The 20,649-nt window shown below is 34.8% G+C and overlaps 1 long non-coding RNA gene across 1 annotated transcript in view; it reads right to left on the bottom strand.

Moving 5' to 3' along the window:
• The window catches only part of LOC127854421 (uncharacterized), a 33,601-nt gene that overhangs the window by 9,660 nt on the left and 3,292 nt on the right, over positions 1–20,649 (bottom strand). The window contains exon 2 of the long non-coding RNA XR_008037042.1: positions 17,335–17,522. This is a non-coding gene — a long non-coding RNA (uncharacterized LOC127854421). The remainder of the gene's footprint in view (positions 1–17,334; positions 17,523–20,649) is intronic.

Raw genomic sequence — 20,649 nt, 5'->3', positions numbered from 1 at the left:
ATGTTAATTCCTTATAGTTTGTGTGTGGTTTTTGTGCTCTCCGCCCCAAGAGGTGTTAGTGGGGGTTCGAGCGGGAAACAGAGGGCGCCCCGATTCCAGAGGCGCCCTGGTTCTTTTAAGTGCCCGGTGTACAGCACCGATACACTGCACCCCCGTTTAACGTCCCTCGCGGAGGACTTAAGGGTAAAATCTTTCTGTTTGATTGTGTATTTATAGTACCCGTTCCGTACTCAATTACTTCGTAGTGACTCTCGCCTGTCAGGGCGGTTCGCCGCTCTTGGATAGATGACATATTACCCCGACGGATTTTATGCCTCCTTTACGCGCGGGTTTCCAATTGAATAGACATCCCCAATTTGTTATCTACACCTAGAATACATCTCGGGAAGCCGCCTCTCCCTGACTAATGTATGTTTAATTGTTTCTGTGCATTTAACGTGTCACGATACTTTTAGGTATTATGTAGAAGAGACCTAATTGTGTTATGACACGTTAATTACTTTGTTTTCGTTTGGTATCTTAATTACTTATCGGCTTTATTAAGTTATAGAGTTGTTATTTATGATTTTGTATATTTCTTGCTTCTGTATTCAGATTATAAAATTATTAATCCTAATATATTTTTCTAAAGTTACGTCACATACCTCATTTTCATCAAAGAAAGATTTTATATTTTATAATTTAAAATCTTTAGAAATATCAAACCCTGAATGACAAGGTATCAGTACAAAAAATTTATGTTATGATGGAAAAAATATTAGATTTTCGATGACAAAATCAATTTACAATAAAGAAATAATAGATGCCAGAGTATGACAAATTTAGTATGGTATGTAACAACATAATAAAAAGCATAATTAACAGCACCATGAGCAATGACACAATTTTCCATGGTAACGTATCAATTTTTAAAAAGTAAACGCTGGCGTCATGATGTAAAAGTGGGGTGACGGTAGGTATGGGACCCCTCGCCGGTGATGAATCGTCTGGTCGCGCGATCGCTTCCTGTGGGGTCGAAAGGTTCGTTTATCTGCAAAAGAAGAAAAAAGAATAAATGTAAAATAAAATGAAACAGTATTGACCTTAACTATGACAGAATATGAGAATTTCATATCATCTACTCAATGTAGGATCATCACAAAGATATTTTCCGTGTAAAATAGGATGAACAATATTGAGATTTTCATGACAAAATATGATACTTTTATATTATAAACACAACATCCAGCTATTTTCCCGCATATCGTCAATGCGATAATACAACGTAGACTACTTTTCATGACAAATATGATAATTTTATATTATATACATAACATCATGCTATTTTCTCTATGATAATTTTATATTATACACACATATATCATTCTATTTTCTCGCATATTGTCAATGTAATAATGTTACGTAGACTATAAATGTGCAGCCTATCATTTCCTTGTAGAGTAATCAATGCATTATCATAATCAAGGTTGTTTTTTTTTATTTTTATTTTTTTTATGGGATTTTTATTCATTTTATTAACTACAAGTTCAGATGAGGAGTTCATCTTCCCAGTTTTGAGGCTCACGTGGAGGACTTGCGGGTCGCGGTATCGGTCTGGGCTCCGTTTTTTGACAAAATTTACATGTTTGGGTGTTTTCTTTGAAAATATACGAATCACCACAACTGGCGTGACAACCAGATCGACAACAATCATTAAGATGATATGTGCCCCATAGCTTGTTCCAACAAATGTGACATGTAAAGAGATGACCACTGGGAAGATGTTCAAAATGTAACGACATAGATAAATCCAAAAAATCCAATGCTTTGTCATTCATACCTACGAATTCGGTGATTGGTAAACGTCGCCAAACTTGTGGGAAAGAATTTGAATGGGTCAAACGAAGATAAGCTGTTTGAGCTATGTATGAGTCGATGCCAAAAACGTCTATGATGGATAGACAAAGTTTATAATTTAGAATGTCATCATAGCGGATGAAATGGTCAAGCATTTGATCAACAAGTACGGGAATGTGGAAATAATCGATGCAAAAAAGTAGGTTAGTAAGGGAGATTTTGTTAGAGAATATCATATATGAGAATACAGAAATTTCCTCATTGTCGCGTACTTTGTCTAATTCATTGAAGGTTTCGAAGAAGAATGCAATTTCGCGTAGATCTTGTTTACTCGAAAGGGGTAATTTAATTTGTATGTCTTGGATTGCCGGGGGATGAAATCTAAAAAACCGTCGAAGAAAGAGGAATGTAGGGAAAGGAATCCAAAGTACACGACAATTTCGGCGAACATGCTTATACTTCTCTGCACTAAATATGAACGTTTCGTTGGTAAATTAAATTGGTATCCGGTTACGGTGGCGGTTGCGATGTCCGTTAAATTTTCTGTGGTGTAGTTGTACGTCTTTATGTCCACTGGGGGCTGACGAGGTCAAATCGTAGTCCGTTTCGCTACGACGTCGGGTATAGGTTTTACTACGAAAACATTGTGTAAATACACTACTAAATCAGGCGAGTTTCATCTTTTCTGGTGTTTATGGATTAGAGAACGGAACATCCAGTAATAGTAGGTACTTATTTTCAATCACAAACTAATAACAAATACGCGTAATTGCAACCTTTAAGTTTATTTTAAGCTAAAATCGAAATATTTTGATTTGAAGCAATGCATAAGGTGGTTATTCTGTTAAAATAGCTAATTACGGTTACTTAAATAAAATAAAACTACATGTTACTTTGATTTAGTGTACATTACACATTTTAAAGTGAAAAACAGGTTACGAACATATTTTTTAATTATTCAAATGCTTTTTTTCGAAGGAAATTACAAGTCACTTTATGTATAGGTTTCGCACAGAGTAGGTGTTGGTTGCGCAACGAAGTACAAATATAATGTATAGGTTGCTCAACGAAGTTTCTGTATCCATTTCAGGACAAATCACATGCATTTTGCAGTTACTGCAGACTGCCATTTCCCAGTGCAAAAGATGCCGTGCTTCACTGTGCGCATGAACATCCAAACGAAAAGGTTGAACCCGGTAAAAGCCGGCAGAGTCCCGGCAGAGTCCTGGTATAACGTCACTACGCCGGCACTCACCGGGACTATACCGGCATCAGACCCCGGCAGAGCTGCGGCAACGCCCCGGTTTAACCGGGGAAAACCGGGACTCCACCGGGAAAGTATTCAAATGTTTCATACCGGTTGTTCCCGGTACAGTCCCGGTTGTTCCCGGTGCCAAGCCGGTCGTTGCCGGTCCTACCCGGTGACTCCCGGTTCATCCCGGAGGTATTAAACATTTTAATACTTTCCCGGTGGAGCCCTGGTGGAGCCCCGGTCGTCCACGGTTCATCCCGGTGGAGCACCGGTTCATCCCGGGAGGGCCCCGGTTCAACCCGGTAGATGCCTGATCACGCACTGGGGCTCCGCCGGCATCATAGTGAGACTGGGCCTAAACCGCATTGTAACACGAGGTAAATTTACCGGCTGTCATGTACGCAGTAAACAATAACCTGTGACAGAACCCACTGCCACACCTTTACAACAATATATTGGTTATGCAATTGCGGATTTGTGCCATTGGGGTCCTACTTTCCACACCTTACGGCTGTTACAGGTGTGGATTTTACACGTAAAATCATGTATACGAACATGAAATTCATCTCAAAATTAGTTGACGATAACCGATTTTCAAGAAAATCGCTTTGATTTATACAATGTAAAAATCAAATTCCGTATGAGATAAATAATGATCGAAGTTGGGACATGGGATTTACTTTGACATAAGCAGAGTTTTGAGATAAGCGAGTTGGGGATAACGAGAATCGAATGTTATTTGATAAAGAGTACCGTATGCTGAAAACCTATCGTCGGTCTGTATCAAAATGAACGTATAAGGGATTGTCACGAGGTAAAGATGCGTCATTTTTATTGAGACCGACGACATTAGATTATCGACTCTCAACTGTCATCTTATATTATATGGATTTTCGAGTTTAATCGTTTCATTCGGCCTAGTCGTGAATTTAATTATATCATAATAATGTGCAATACAATGTCGACTGTGCGCTTCGAATCATGTTGTGCCGTTGTTACTACCTCTTCCTCAAAGGAAACATCCAGCCACTCCATGACTCTGTATTAACTTTTTTTTTCTTTATTTTGCCTTCGAGAGATAACCAATACGTCTTCTGTGAGAAACGCATACACGCTAAAGCGTTGTCGTAGCGAGGCTTATACGTATACTGTCAGAGACATGATCATGCCTAATAATAATATTTAGCCTTTTTTTCTGATAACTGAGTTACCCTACACATTTCTAGAACCACTTGTGGCTTAACGATACATAGATCAATATGGAAATTGTAAAATTGTGTCAATTAAACACTGTTATAAACCTTAATTGCATTTTTAAAAGTGAAACTTGACTTCGCTTTGAAAATCAGCGGTATATTTCATGTTTAACCGCATAAACCAGACACATCTTGGATTATAATTTGATGTAACAAACCTATAAAATGTCATTTTGCTTAAATTCAGAGTTTTGTTATTAGAAAAGCATGATCTTACATGTTTAAAACACAATTTTCGACTAATCCGTTCTCGATGTCATATGTTTTTAAACAATGTTTTCGTAGTAAAACATATACCCGACGTCGTAGCGAAACGGACTACGCTTTGACCTCGTCAGCCCCCAGTGATGTCTGGAAAAAATGAATTGTATTAAAGAAACTGTATGATATAGGTTTGAAATACGCATGCCGTTACATCTTGGTGTTATTATATACGTCAAAATTTTTATCATTTGCTGTCGAGAAGCGTATACAATTATAACCTTTATCAACTATGTACATGTTTGATCGCGAACATTGCGAAGTCTGTAAATGTGCAAATTTATTTAATTTCCGTCGTTACTACGGAATCTGTAACTGTTTTAATTATTATTTTATCTGAAGTATCGATAAATTTCTTGCGAGGATCTTTGTGAATTACCTATGCAGCTAATCATGGTCCATAACAGAACAGAACAAAACAGAAAATTTATTACGACTTGTACGTAGAACATCGTCAGCCTTTACCAGTCTTCTGTTCTGTTCTGTTCATTGTTAATTTCTTAATTCTGATGAAGAACAAAACAATGTAAACTTATTCAAGTATTCTGAAATCAATTTACTCAAGACAGTTACTACACATTTAACAAGACGTAGCATATATATGCACTAAAAACAATTGTACTGATAATGAATATATACCTACACCATATTTTATTTGTAAGGTTACTTTTTCTATTTTTATTTTGTCATTTCACTGTTTCTATCTTTATTGTGCCATTTTAATTTTACTATTTTTATGTGTGCGTCTCTAATTCTTTATTTATCTCTTACTTAAAAGTATGTAAACATCTGACACTTCCTACTTTATGTTTATGTTACTAATTTAACAATTTTCTTTAAATACCAATCCGTGCATAATTCTATATTCGTGTGATACATCATAAACAATATAAAACTCTTCAAAAATATTCTTTAAAAAATTCATTGTCATGATGTTGTTTTAATTTCTACTTCAATGTGCTCATGCCCATGTTGTATATCAGTCAGATAGCGATGAATGTAGTCACTGTCAAACCCTTAACTTACTTGGTACGCATTTGATTTTAATTTATTCTCCTCTAAATTCGTACGCGGTCCATAGTTTTTTACATTTTTAATCCAATGTTAAATTATTTTGGGTTCCCATCAAAAGATTGAACTATTTGCGATACGCTTTGTGTCCCTATAGCAGTCGTGACACCCCTTATTTGCTCACTTAAATTTTGGAAAAATTATGGAACGACTATTTTAGATAACAAAATGTAAGACATTAAATTATTCACTTGCTAGGTATTCTGCGTTTCCAGATTCAAAATCCTATAATCACATGCGCCAATTCAAGAGTGTGTCCCGTAATACGAACCACGAATAATACGAAAGTTAAAAGTCTTTATCCATAATAATAATTTCAATAATATGTCAAAATTTTGGAGGGAAAACGCTTTTTTCATTAGTTGTACCAGTAAATGGACTTGGACTATGTGTGTGGTGAATTCCTTTACTGTTGGAGTTAAGTTGAAGTCAAGCGTTGAATTCGCGTATTAACTAATTACTACTGACATTAAGCCAAGTAATGACTTTGGCAATTTAAGTATTTCCTGTGAAGTTATCTTTTTATTTCAACTGGTCTTGTGGCGATGTTATCAGAATATAAATCCTTCTTACTACTTCTAATTAAATTTGCTACCCTGAAATTAAAAACAAAAATAATAACTTAATGTATGACAAATCTAATCGGTCTTCCGGGCTTTTATCATAAAAAAACCCGCAACTATCTAAATTAAAGGTTATATTGACCTTTGTTTATAATTAAATAATTTTGTCGGAGCCTAGATATCCCTGTCAAATGTTATTTTGATAATCTCCACGCAATGTATGTTAGACAACTCGTCTCGTCTGCTTTAATGGATCGTTGTTTAGATAATATACTGTAATGAACTCCGCTTCGCTTCTCTTTTGTACTTGAAATGACAAAAATGCGCTCAGTGAAAAGGGGGTTAGTGTAATGATACTTCAAACGCTGACTAACAGATTTAAAAGTCTCTTGGTTAAATTAACTACAAATTACACCCCATGATTGTAACGCTTAAGTATGTAAACCACTAGTCGGGTACATTTTGAATGCTGTATTTATTTTAGAGTAAAATGCTTTCATGTTTAAACTGCTATTCACAATCGCCATTTCATTCATTACTAGTTTAATAAAACAACTCGTGAAGTTTATTGAGTAAAAGACGCGTGCTTGTTTATACTAGCGGACTGGCTCGAAAAGAATAACCACTCGAAAATGCTTCGTTAAATTGATGTATAAGCACTGAACGTGTTCGCTGTTGTAAAATGTCTTTGATAAGCTTCTACGCATTGCACAGGCTAATCAATATACACAGGCTTATCTCATTTGATATGCATTAAGCCCCGTTTTCACTGAAAGCAGTCAATATGTACAGATTTCAATGATAAACACCAGACTGGCCAATCTCATTTTACTGGCTGTTAAACACTAAGTCATATTTATAAACCTTTTGCAAAGTGTACCAATACACAGCGGTTCATCACGTTAGGTTGAGGCATCAACGACAACTCTGCTAGGAGAATGGAATTTATCGTCTGCTACAACAGGCTTACCATACATAGCCTTCTTGCCACATACTGATTTACAAAATATGGTCTGTAAAATTAGACTTATCATATTTCAAACCAACAAAAGTAAAATCGTCAATATAGCGGCAATCATTCAAACCGCCAAAATGCTCGCTCATGAAATGTTAAACCGATAGAAGTGAAACAGCTAAAATGCTCACTTATCATATTTAAAACCGACACAAGTGAAATCGTCAATATAGCGGCAATTATTCGAACCGCCCGCTAAAATGCTCACGTATTATATTTCAAACCGACGAAAACCGTCAAGATGGCCGCCAAACCGCCAACATTCTCACTCATACGAAACCGCTAAAAACCGACGGAAGTGAAACCGTCAAGATGGCGTCAAACCGCCAACATTTTAACTCATCATATATTAAACCGCCAAAAACCGACGGTTGTAAACCGCCAAGAAGGCCGCCAAACCTATCAACCAATCAGAAGACCGATCTCACTCCATTTCAACCAATCAGAACGTTGGGATGTCCAAGATGGCGTCCAAGATGGCCGCGAAAGCCCTACTTTCCTACTACTGATGTAGCGGTTTTTTGAAGATTGCCTGTAGTGGACTATGATCACTTTCAACTTTTATGTTTTGTCCAAATACATATTGGTGGAACTTGGTACAGCCATATGAAATCGCGAGAGCCTCTTTTTCAATTTGCGCGTAATATTGCTGTGCTGTAGTTAAAGCTCTGGATCCATATGCTATAGGCTGATTTTTCTGAAGAAGTACTGCACCAACTCCTTTTGATGACGCGTCTACAGATAATATGATTTCCTCTTGAGGATCAAAGTATCGAAGTACTCGCGTTGTACTCACAGCATATTGTAATGCTTCAAAAGACTCTTTTTGTTCTTTTTCCTATCACCAGAAGTAGTCGTAATGGAGCACTTATTTGAGATAAGCTTGGAATTAAATAATTTATAAAACCCAGAAATGTCATAAGCTCCTTTGTTTTTTGGGGTTCTACCATGTCTTTTCAGCTCTAATCTTCTCAGGATCGGGTGCGAGACCTTCTCCTGATAATATATGTTCAACATAACTTATTGATGATTTTCTTAAGTGGCATTTATCCTTATTCAGTTTCAAGTTATGTTCATCTATGCGCTGTAATACCAAGTTCAGCCGTTTGTCATTCTCTGGTAGATCTCTTCCAGAGAATGACAAACGGCTGATTAGTATGTCGTCAACTATAGCTTCAGCCTCGTCTATGTCCTGTATAATCTCGGCAACAAGTCTTTGGTAGACTTCTGGTGCTGACTTTATTCCATATGGAAGTCTTGTGAAGCTATAACGTCCATATGGTGTGTTGAATGTACAAAGTTTCTGACTGTCCGTATCTAAAGCACATTGCCAGAAACCAGACGTAGCATCTAGTTTCGTAAAAATCTTTGCGTGTGTAAACTGTTGCAACATCTCTTCGATTGTTTTAATGGATGGTGCTCCCTTTTAATGGCACGGTCTTTAAGTCTTTGGTATCCATACAAATTCGTAACTTTCCATTGGGTTTGATAGAATTTACCCAATCAGTTGGTTCTTTCTGCTGAACAACCACTCCTTATTTTTCCATGGATAGTAATTCTTGTTTAACTTTCTCTTTAATAGCTACCGGCACTTTTCTTGTGGGTGGACTTTTGGTTCAACACTAGGATCAACTGTTATGTGATGTTTTCCTGGCAAACATCCCAAACCTTCAAATATTTTTGGAAAATGATGTTCTATGTCCTTTGGTACCGATTTCTTCAGATTTATTGTATTGATCCGCTGCACGAGATTCAATTCAGAACATGTCTCTGCTCCAAGTATTGTTTCAGCATTTTTCATTTGTATCACTTTAAATTTAACATTGTGCTGCTCTTTTTTTACTTTTACCGGTAATGTTACCTGTCCGATAATTTTTTTAATGTGTCCACTGTAGGATTTCAGCACGATTTTGCTGACTTTCAAGTTGTACCCAAGGCCTACTTTGTTAAATGTTTCTTCTGACATAACATTACACTTGGCCCCTGTAATTAGTTGTAATTTATTGGTTTTGTGTTTATCTCTGCATCAACCAGCCAATCTGAATTCATGGAATTTATATTGTAAGTCTCTCCACTTAGCTCGAGTACCATACCGACATACATTGCATCTAAATCGGAATCGGATGATTGTGATGTATAATCTAGCTGATGAACACCTTTCCCGTATTTCTTCTTATATGGTTGTTCATGAATTGTAATTCTACATTTCCTAACATAATGATCCATCTTACAACATTTGTTGCATTTTTTACCGATTGCTGTGCAATTTTCAGTTGAATAATGACCCTGTGATTATCCACATCTAGTGCACTCTTTTTATATGTATCATGTTTTTCATATTTGTCATGTTTCTCATATTTGTCATGTTTTTCATATTTTGGTTTAAACTTCATCCTTTTTCCGAAATGGTATTCATGGATCCTGCTGCTTTTGACACACTTTGCATTTTCTATGATGCAATTTGCATTGTCTGTGATTGTGTCTTCGCTATTTCATAGGATCTGACAATATCAACCGTCTTAGTAAGAGTTAAATCTGAGCCAACACAAATTAACTTTTCTCTGGCTTTGTTGCTCTTGACCCTAAAAACGATGCGGTCCCTAACCATTTCCTCCTGATTAGGATATGCACAGTCCCCAACCAATGTATGCAAATCGGTCACAAACTGGTCGAATGTCTCGTCTGCTTGCACTCGACTGAAACTTGTATCTATTGAATACAATATTCGTTCGTGGTTTCACGTGTGTCTCGAATCTTTCAAAGTACGTTTTAAGTTTCTTCTTCTCATCGGCGGTCAGTGTCCAAGTTTCAAATATTGTTCTGCCCTTGTCCCCCACCCATATCATTAGGTAAGCAAATTTTTCCTCCTCTTCTTTAATCTTTAGAGGGCCTTCAAACACAAACCTCTTCCATGCCTTTTCAAGGTCGGAAGACTCCCAGTTCATAATGGGCGCAGAACAGCTCAATCCCTCCATTGTGGACTACGGATTCGTTTTATTTCTGACACTATGTAATATTATCACAACAAACATGACGTTTTAATCAATTAGCGTTACTTGACGCTTGAATACGTACATAGTTTACATTAGCTTCTCAAAGACCTCGACTTAGAAAGCAGACTAGCTAAAACTCTATCGAATAGAGGTATGCATATAAATGTTAACATCGTCTATATAAATATACGAGAGTATATACACATATATTTCTTTTCTTACAGTCTCTGAGCTTCTGCACTCAACCGCTTGGGTCATTCCGTATAAATTCGGACAAAGGGAGAAATTCGGACAAAACTTCTTCCCATGCACACTCAATGTAGCCCCAGGCCTTCAGCGCCTACAGCGCTTTGATTTGGTGAATGTCGGCTGCGGTATATGCATCATCTTCGGTTGAGTAATTCAAATAAAACTAATATAAAACTGCATACATAGTCGTAAGTACAGTAAACGACACTGCTACTTAACGTTGCTGAGATGTTCAGCATGATTATACTCAAGAATCATTTTTTTACCCTAAGTCAATGTCACATTTTATTCTCAAATGTTAAATAAAAAAGTTAAACATTCCGATTTTAATCCATAACTCCTGTCCAGAAATGCTTCCTTAAACAACAGAGTACAAGTGTACAACAATGTGAGGGGTGTGTCGCGCCCAGGAGCCTTGTTCCTAGGTAGTTGCCGACTGCGGCATATGCATATTAGTCGCTTACGTCATGAAAAATATAATAATTGTAACCGTATAATTTTAAATATCACGATGTTTTATTTTACTCGGGTTCTACTTTTCCATGTAACACATTTAAAAAAAAAATTGTCATAATATATTTCGACTTCTAAAGTACCTGTGCGATTGTGAAGTTATGAACATAAGTATCAGTAAAATAAATATTTCCAAAACGCTTTTTAAATTAAAGAACCAAAAACTAGCCATTAAGTAAGATCTCATAACTTATTATTATTAAATAATCATGCAATTATATACATTATAATTATGCAATGATGTGTGATTTCCCAGTTTCGCTGCATGTTCAACATTCAAATATGTGTGTTTTCTTGTTTTATTTGTTGTAAGATAATTCTCATGGGTTTTATTTTAGAGATATATAAAACATTCATTATTGAATAAAATAACTGTGATTAAAACAAATGTTTAATTTTGTTTTTGGACGTGAAGTCCTTGTTATGAACGGCAACTAATTATAACGTCGCGCTGTTTCCTTTAATGTTCAAACAAAAACAGATTTCTTACAGCAATAGTTGATAGGTCAGCGTGTTAATCTGTCCTAAATGTGAGTGAATAGAAAGTGCGATTATTTTGTGGTGGATCAACATTAGCCTCTGCATTTGTATTTGAAAATGGATTGAGTAATGCAGTGCGTTTGCTTTACTGCTTCAATTTATTATTGGGGTTAATTACTTTCCTGTTGCGCCGGTTCATTACTCATGGAAACTGTCATTTCATGGTAGTCGCTATGCTGCTTTTTAAAGTGCTTCAAATATGGCTCATATGGGACTATTATCTCCTATATTGGACACTCACTCTAAGCCTACCTTTAGCAATGCTATAACAGTTAAAGCCAACATAATTCAATCGAATACTCATTTTGTTCAACTCACTGCTTAAACCATTTCATAGTGAATTAATTTATTATTTTTCAAGACCTTGCAACTCGTATGAAATATCGTACAACAAAAAAGATTTCCTACTCGTATATTGAAGCATCTTGTGTAGACCTGCTAGTACTGTAATAATAAGTACATAATATTGAAAATATAATATATACAGAAGGCTTAACGGATGTCCGAATTTCCGTGACACATTCTTTTTATTTACTTTTTCTGATGTCCATCAATAAGTCATACAGGTTTGCACCTTATGTGACAGGAATTTCTTACGAGAAAGCATGGAGTATTACTGCTTCTAGTCATCGTTTCAATATTTTCGCAGTATTTATAGGGTCACTCGTCTGTCAAAATGTTTCAATAGCCACATCTGCTGCCATGATTTCCAACAAGAGAACCAAAGGAAAACACTGCCGACCCCATCTAAGAATAAATAATATAAGTCCTTTAAAGGGACTTTCACGTTTGGGTAAATTGACAAAATTTAAAAAAAAGTTGTTTCAGATTCGCAAATGTTCGTTTTAAATATGACATTTGTAAGGAAATAGTAAAACTGAATATTTATCATGCTCTTAAAATATCCATTATATGCATATTTTGACGATTTCAAACCCTGAAAATTATAAAACGTTGCAACGCAAAACGATTAAATAATTTGGAAAGTTTTGTTGTTCTCGTTATATTTTGTAAAACTACGAGGATTGCTTATATAAGGCAAAAAAAATACGTCAACTCAAAGCATGAGCACGGATGTCCGAGTGGTGTAAGAGGATGACTTTTTACTCCATGACTCCAGGGATCAGTGGTTCGAGCCCAGTTGAGGGTTACATTTTTTTTAATTGTATACTTGTTTTATTACTGGAGATTGTTAATTCCAATGTTTAAATTTATCAATATAAAGCATTTAATGACAACCTTCAATACATGCAAAAAATCTGTGAAAAGGCCCCATTAAAATGGCACGCAAATGTTTGTATTATATTATTTATTTTATTAGTAATGAACAATTTTACATTCACCTTGACCACCCGTTATTCGGATAAATTATATACGAATAGAACTAATATATGTTTGTTTAAATCCAAACGTTTGGTACAGTTAGTTTTTTTGACTCGATAAATTAGAATAATAAATGTAGCATCATGTGTATTTTGTCAAACATAAAAACAATTATATTTTTCTGCAAAATGTATAATATGTAGAGTGATATATAATCTATAATACAGTTATACAGAAAAAAACAGTGGGTTTCAAATGAATAATAAGTTTAAAAACACATAATTATAGTCAAAGCACCCAAAGCCACTTGACATAGATGCGTTCATCACATCCACGTTTACTTTATATACAGACACACTGGTAAACATATATAAGATTGTAAACGATGAAACATTATTTAATACAAAATAACAATTCACCGACAAAAATCACGTGACTTTACATTTAGCACATGGTGACCTCCAATTAGAAAAATATAACTCAGTTTTGTATCCAGTAGGGATAATTATAAATTTACACAGAACAAGGAAAAGGAACTGAATGAATTTGTTGAAAGTACACCTAGTTACATCAAAGACACAACAGATTTTCTAAATAAGCTACAAAAAATTCCAAATACGATACCACAAGGAGCGCTTCTATTTTGTTTTGATGTCGTCAAACTTTACCCGTCCATTCCTAGACAAAAAAGTTTCGAAGCTTTTAGAGAGGCATTGAATGCAAGAACAGATAAGACAATCCCGTCAAAAGCGGTGGAAGACATGATTACAACTGTAATAAACAACAATATTATAATGTTCAATGGTACGGAATATAAACAGATAAAGGGTGTTGCCATAGGATCAAAGCTAGAAAGAAATTATGCATGCAGCTACATGCGTCAATGGGATGAACAGCTGATGAAATATGAATGTCTACCAATCTTTTATAAGAGGTTTATTGATGATGGGTTTGGGCTTTGGACTCATGGAAGCAATCAGCTTGATAAATTCCTAGAACATGCCAATAAGATCGACGAAAACATACAGGTAGAAATGAGAGTGAATGCAAAACAGATAGAATTTTTGGATACAATTGTTTAACTCAAAGATACAAAGTTGACTACTTCATTATATACTAAACCCACCGACAAACACATGTATCTGAAAAGTCAAGCCATCCTACAAAAACAAAAGAATCCATTCCGTACAGCCAGGCCATACGACTCAAAAGAATATGCTCCAATGAAGATGATTATTAACACCAGAAACTAAAACTCAGACACCATCTTAGAAAGCGTGGATATAGTGGTCAGTTACTTGATAGACAGTTTCAACGTGCTGCTAAATTAAGCAGGGAAAATCTCTTAAAACCAAGCAAAAATAATAAGGAACACAAAAAAAGAGTACCTCTTGTTCTGACATATTCAAGAAAACTACCGAATATCCACAGTATTGTACAAAAACACCTACCCTTGCTTCATCAGTCGGAAAAGATGAAAGAGGTGTTCACTACAACACCGCTTATCGCATGTAGAAGGGATAGAAATATCTCTGATGTTCTCGTTCATGGGAAAACAAATCGTATTGTCAGTAGCGGTTTGAACCTACAAGATGTACAGGTAAATGTGTTGTTTGTGACATATTAGGAAGAGGTCAACACAATAATGGCGGCATAGAAGGAGTTTCCTTATCAAAAAGGCAAAGTTGTGAGACATGGAACATTATTTATGGCATTAACTGCCTCAAATGTCAAAGGATTGTGTATGTGGGTGAAACCAAGAGGTCATTGAAACAAAGACTGAAAGAACACGAAGCGGATGTCAGACTACAAAGGGAAAAACCAGTTGCCGAACATTTCAACTCCCTCGAGCATGGTATGGACGACATGGGTGTCAGCATACTCCAGTGTATTCGGGATGATTCGGGATCGTATCGAAAACTAAAAGAATTGCCATGGATCCAAAAACTCAAAACAGATGTTCCCAATGGACTGAATACGAAATCAACTTCCAAAATATTATGGCAACAATATAGACAGTGAAATTAAATGTCAGAGGTTGATGCATGTATTTTATCACAAAAACAATATTCAATTAATAAAAATAATTCAATTGTTAATAATATGATTATGATAGCTATTTTAGGGTCTTAATAATTATAATTAATGTGATAATATAGTTAGATTACGATGATGATAATAGTGATGATGATGATGATGATGATGATGATGATGATGATGATGATGATGATGATTATGATGATGATGATGATGATGATGATGATGATGATGATGATGATGATGATGATGATGATGATGATGATGATGATGATGATGATGCTGATACTGATGCTGATGCTGATGCTGATGATGATGATGATGATGATGATGATGATGATGATGATGATGATGATGATGATGATGATGATGATGATAAGTTTAATGATAATGAGGTTTTGGTAATATTGTTATTATTGCTAGTAAAATAATTTTTATTATAATTATTATTGATAAAATAGTTATTATAATTAGTATTATAACACAAACATGTATTATCATTTTAAGCAGTAGTATAATTATTTTTTTGATAATTGATTTATTATTAAAATAAATTCCGTTTTATTAATTTAATTACTTTAATCATTTGTTGTATTTTTTGCAAATAGTAAAATATATGTTTTTTATAATAATGATACTTGTCATTATACTATATTAATGACATTTTTAATACAATTAATGATCACATTTTTATTATTTATATTTATTATTTGTATTAGTATTATGATGATTATTATTATTATTATTATTATTACTATCTATGTTTTAATAATTAGTGTATAATTAATTATCTCAGTATAGGAATATTTATTTTTTCATTATCATTATTACTGTGACAGTGAATTTTACATGCATGTGTTTCAGGCGCTAAATAGCGTCACTGCCGTTTTAACGTCATGACGTCATTTCCTATTTGTTTGTTTTTGACGTCATTATATACTTGTTTGTGTTGAGAAATAGAAAGAAAATGTAGTTTATTTGTTAAAACAAACTTTGAAAAAGCCTATTTAGGCGAAATATATCAGAGAAGAGTGGAACTTGTTCTGTGTAGAAAAATATAAACAGCGTGTTTTTAAGAAATCCACAATTCACGTTCTCTTCCCAAATAGCCTGATACAATAAACTGTTTGAAGCGCCATAACGATCCTCTTGATTTACATTGACACTAACATGTTTACAAAAACAAAATATATTGATTAACTATAAACATTTAAAACTTCTACGAGTAAAAAGTTCGCGAACTTCATTCATGTGCGATTCTTTAAAGGTCTTCACAAAATCCAAGACCTCTGTCACACACTGCTTCTCCAAATGGCGCACAGTTGCGTGTATTTTATCACCAACCGGCGTTTTGGACTCCGGTTGGTGATAAAATACACGCAACTGTGCGCCATTTGGAGAAGCAGTGTATGACAGAGGTCTTGGATTTTGTTTATTGTTTTACCTTATTTAATAATTGTTTAATTCCAACAGCAAAAACACCCACTCAAACTCAAGATATTGAATAGAAACTGTGTTTTTTGTTACCTTTACATAAACCAAACTTTCCCAAATTACCAACCTATTATAGCTCGATTGGTCATTGTCGGCTCGGGTACTACTAAAATGTACCCCGGGTAGTCTTAATTATACTTATATGTTCCCCGGGACCGGTAAATATACTTAAACGCTAAATTGGTCGTTGTCGGCTTTATTCCCCCAAACAATTATGGTCATATTTATGTAAAAATTGTGTACCATGACCTCTATATTATCAAAACTCCTACTACAAAGAGGATGTTGAGGCACTTTTTTTCGAAGTGAAATATTTCGACAGTGCGTGACCTAAAATGAAAATAAAATGTTGCATTATAACGTGGTAATGCTTATAATAAAATCATTTAAACCCGAGTGATTAACTTCGCGTGTATTACCGGTGTCTTAATTCACTTGCGATTTGATAATGAGATTAACACGACCCCTGAATTTAAAGGAACGTGATCACGGATATAATCGTATGGCAGAAAAAAAGTAGTAGCTACTCAGCCTGCACAAAATAGAGTGTTGTAACAATATACTTATAAATAAGTATAACGTATTAAGAAGTACAGTTGATTAAAAACAAAAGCATTAATTGGCATTTGAACCCGTGACCTGGTTGCAAAAGGTAACACGCTTGCCACTAGGCTATTCTGACTGTCTCACTGTGTTTAACGTAACCTTTGATGAGAATCGTATTTTCCCAATCAAAGATGAACACCTTGATGACGCGTAATTACTAATTCCATAACGATAATAGTTATCAATAAGAAAACAGGATATATGATATTTCACAATAATAAGTTTACGTTTTCGTAATTTACAGAAGATAATGTCTGTATGAAACTAATGGCATAAATGTGAAAACTGTCATTTTACAAATCTGTGTACAAAATGTTCCACCTACCGTACAAAGTCGCATCCAATCAATTTTTCCTCGTGATCCCCAGGATGACAGAATTTGGTCCAGACGGCGGTGCAGCCTACACAGACACCTCTTTCATTAGCTCCCATTTCGGCGCCCCAACACCAGACGGGCTTACTTAAGATAACAGCATATGTATGGGGGACTTGGTCTATTTCAATAAAGGTGCACTGAAAAAAGCAATAAAAGTTTTACATTAAGATACTCTGCAACACTTAGTAATATAAGCAAACGCAAAGATTACTTAAATTATTCTTGCCGACCCGATTTGACGGAGGTATTATTGTTCGTTTGGCATTCTTTATTGCATATTTAGATTTTTAGCAATACAATTAACAAATTAAAGAAATGTTCAATACTGAATCCGTCAGGTCTGCAACACAAATAGCATACCTTCCCCATTTTGAGATGAGTACACTAACAGTTGACCATATTGTCTTACATCATCACACAATTTGTCTGTAAAGATGTCATGGATATACAATGTTCTTGTGGCAAAATTGAAATATTACAAATACCAGACATAATTTGTTGCAGTAATGCACATTCGAGAATTTACCCAGATTAACAAAATTTCACATGATATATCGCTAAATAAGGATAGTGTTAATGGGGTCCTATTAATAGTTGTAAAATTAAAATATAGTAAAAATAAAAACAAATATAATGTGCTTTTGTTGCCCATATATTTTATTCCAAATTAAATTATCATATTTTCCCTATAAATGCATTTGATTTTAACAAATGGGATGAACACTATTGGTGTGGGGACAGGTTCATTTTCAAGTGCAATTCAACGGTGCAAAGGGTAAGGCATTTATCGTAAGTTATCAAAGAAAACAGTTTACTTGTTAAAGTTGTGAATAAAATGACCAAATAAATATTATGTGTCATTTTTAGCGAAACCGAAAACCCTTAAACATCTGAAGCGTTTGTAAACCTGGCATTACCAAAGAATCGAAACAATTCACCGGAGCAGGCAGTGTATAAGACCTAAACTACACGCTTAAACAGTACAATAATGATGAGCAATTTCCTGTTCCCAAACAAATGTATTGTACTTAAATTCTTAAGCTTCAAAGACATATTTATAGACACTAGTATTCATTCTGTTAGATAAGTCAGTCGACCTTATTTCTTTCGAACATCAGTGCACAATTAACATGATATTTTATCAAAGGAACTTGAAAATCAGATGGTGTAATGCTTTTAAAAGATAACGCTTATGGTATACCAAAAATAACACAACTATATTGCAAATGTCTTCATGAAATTAAGTAAAGCGTTCTGATCGCAAATATCTTAATAAGTATAACTAATTACTAAAAAATATAATGAACAGACAGTAACACAAAGTTTATTCATATAACTTGAACATTTCCAGTTCATCGTTACATATCCAAAACTAACAATATATAAGAAACAAGCAAATTCGTTGAATTGATATCCTCCGCCAAATAAATTGTGTTTGTGGATAGATGTAGAACTAAAAGAAATGTACAAGTGAAGGGTTTTGCCTTTTTGCATTTTTTAAAACTCATTTGTACCTTTGATGGGTTAGCAGACAATAACATGCAGATAGTGTTTTTTTCATGAATCAATAAACATTGATAGTATAGTAGTGCTTTTTATGAGCATTTTCTTAAATAGAATTCTTACATACTGAGTTATTGCTACGAAAAGTAACAACATACAAAAATAACAAAGGACAATAGCTCAATACTTATACAGAGGAGGGTTCTTGAGCTTTCAATACTTATTTAGGTGAATTAAAAAGTCTAGCCTTTTCCACGAAAACATTCAATCTTAATATACACTAAATTTTCAGTGTTGCAGAGTGAAAACAACATCCGCCATGACATACGTGGAAATAACATAAATAAGTTTTTAAGGTTAATCATCCATCATTTAGTACGACCGTACATGAAGCATTTGTGTAACCTTGACCCTTGATGTTAATCGTATGACCTTGCATGCAGTGTATTGTGTGACGTTGACCTTAACCTTGGACATTAACCTTGACCTCAACCCTAGACATGAATCTTACATATGACACACGGCAAGGTTATTACAGAATCCACCGATGCATAGTAAAATAATTGCTAAATAATAAATATTTCTACAAATGTGTGACCTTCACTTTAGTCAAAAACACATAGATCTTGCACTGCCTGATAATTGAGAACAATTACATCAGGACATTTTGAGAATCCATTTAAGTACGGTAGAATCCTTACCATATAAGGCATATTTAATCAAAATGTGTGATTTTGACCTTTGTGTGTGACTTTGACCATGACCCTGGCAACCTCGATCTTATATTTGACACTCAGCTAGATAATGGAAAACAACTGTGGACAGTTATTACAGAATCCCTTGATGCATAGTAAAGGAATGACTAAATAATGAATAATTCATCAAATTTGTGACCTCTGTCCCTCAGTGTGTGACCTAGGATTATGGGTGTTGAATGTGAAGCACCCCAAAAGATTGAGAACAACTGTGGCAAGTTTCAAGGCTCTGGCTCACGTGTTAATGGAGATAAAGCTCTAATCTTATATTAAAAAGCATTTTGTCAAGATACAAAGGGCCATAACTAGGTTATTAACAGATGGTGTACAAATAAGCTTGTACCATAGTCCGTTTCGATAGATTGAATCATTACATTTCATATAAAGCAACAGTATAGAGTCTCTTTTCACTACTAAATTGTTAATATATAAAATCCACATACAATTTTGAGTAAAATAATGCCAATCAATTTAAGACCCTTAATTGTGTATATTTACGTTTTAAAGACACTAAAAATCGAGTTTATTGAACAAATTAGCTGTGAAACGAAAATACACGTACAAAAATTCCAACCACTTCAATGTATTTCTCAATATAAGTATTCCAATTACTGACGGCCTTTTCATACAAAGTTTCTGGGCCCTGAATACTGAATACTTTATGGACTTTTGTCCTCGACGGATAGTCGGTCGGAGGGTAGTACACGACCTCCTGCACTTCCGTCGGCGGTCTGTCGGCGTTCTTTGCAAAAATCACTTTCGCCGTCGGCCGTAAGTGGGGAGAAACAGACATAATGTTTATGAACTTATTTAACGAGCTTCTGTTATAGAGTTTTGTTTCAAATTAAAATGTTGTCCTCGAAGGCATTCCATAACAAGCTGGTTATGAGGTGATATATTGCAAGACACACGTGTTTTTTTTTACAGAAAACATTTTTATTTATATCGTGCAACACACGTTTAATGTAAAACAAAGGCATGTAACCATTGCTACATAAAGCAAAAA

This window comes from Dreissena polymorpha, chromosome 13 (assembly GCF_020536995.1).
Source record: "Dreissena polymorpha isolate Duluth1 chromosome 13, UMN_Dpol_1.0, whole genome shotgun sequence".
NCBI classification, from domain to species: Eukaryota; Metazoa; Mollusca; class Bivalvia; order Myida; family Dreissenidae; genus Dreissena; species Dreissena polymorpha.
Note: the sequence above shows the minus strand (reverse complement) of the source record. Positions and strands in the feature narration are given on the sequence as shown.